Genomic DNA, 1561 nt, shown 5'->3' with positions numbered 1-1561 from the left:
TATTGTATAAATAAACACCATCAAACATTTCTAACGTCCGTCTATGGTATGTCAAGAATTGTGCCAGGATTTACACATATCATATTTAGTCTTTAAAATAGCACAGTAAGAGCCTGAGTGGTTCAGTCGGTTACGTGTCTGACTTCGGCTTAGGTCATCATCTTGCGGTTCTTGAGTTCAAGCCCCGAGTCTGGCCCTGTGCTGACAGCTCAGAGCTTAGGGCCTGCTTCAGATTCTGTGTCTCCCTCTCTCTCTGCCTCTCCCCTGCTCACACTCTGTCTCTCTCTCTCAAAAATAAATAAACATTAAAAAAATTTTTTTAAATATCACAGTAAAATAAATATTAGTATTTCTACTTTATAAATAAGGAAAATGAAGTTTAGAAGTATAAGTTCTTTCACTTTTTTTTCCCCTAAAAGATATGTCTTGAATATCTACTGTATGTCAAACACTGGGCAAGACTTTGGGGATAAAATAATAAACAAAAATCCTCATCATCTATTCTCTCATTGGATTTCCAAAAGAAAGCAATAATAATGTTGCAGTTATTAGGTAACATTCCAGAAATTAACCAGCTTTTCTTTATCAGGCTTTCTCACTAAAGGAGAATAAAAATGATGTCAGAAGCCAGTCAGGCTTTTTACATATTGCCCCCAGTTCTTCCAGATATATTAGATCCAAGAAGGCAGACATTTTGTTTCACTTTGGATCTAATCTGAGATCCTTAAGGACATTAGTTTAATATAATCTTCAATGGTTGGTCCTTATCCAATGGAGTGATCATTTCAGTGCCAGTAATATCTTTGGCCAAATATATAGTTGCCAAGTAAATAGGTGCAGCAGTATAGATTCTCAATGCACTCAGTGATTATGGATGCAGCTGATGAAAACACTTGTTAGTGCTAATTTTTTATGAATAATTCCTCTAGTCAGTTTCAATTTTTGTCCATTGACTGGATTTTCAAAGATGGTTTACGAACAGTATAGATTTTAAAAATAGAATTATAAATCTAGAACTTTGTGTGACTTGAGTCCTTTCCTGCACTATTTTTTTTTGCCAGATTAATCAGTGTTATACATAAATCTGAGTGTAATTTAATAAAATACATCAAGAATGAATTTATCATTTCCTCTGCACTCCAGAACAGGTTCAGGATGAGAAAATAATTCCATCCCAGTTGTGGCATACACTGTTCAAAGGTTAGGAGACTCATTCCTGTCTGGGACATATGATCACTTAGCAACCCATTCACAAGTAGATGAAAAAATAAATGACAACTAAAAGCAAATAAGAAAAAGAAGCTAGAAGAAGCCAACTTTGGTCCTCAGCACCCGATATTTTCTGCTGCTAATAAAGACCTACTGCTATTACATGTCAACACTTCCTAGAGACCAATGACCACTCCTTGCTGTTCCAAAGATGATTCATTTGCAGTGTCTTCCTGCAAATGAATACCTACTTTCCATTGATAATAGCTACATTTATATTTCCTTAAAGATAAAGTGAAAATAACACTGAAGGAACTTAGAAAATATTTATGCATGCAGTCTTTTGATTCCA

This window comes from Herpailurus yagouaroundi, unplaced genomic scaffold (genome assembly GCF_014898765.1).
Source record: "Herpailurus yagouaroundi ecotype Mexico unplaced genomic scaffold, PumYag 67612, whole genome shotgun sequence".
Classification (NCBI taxonomy): domain Eukaryota; kingdom Metazoa; phylum Chordata; class Mammalia; order Carnivora; family Felidae; genus Herpailurus; species Herpailurus yagouaroundi.
The sequence above is the reverse complement of the archived record's forward strand: the minus strand, read 5'-3'. Positions refer to the sequence as shown.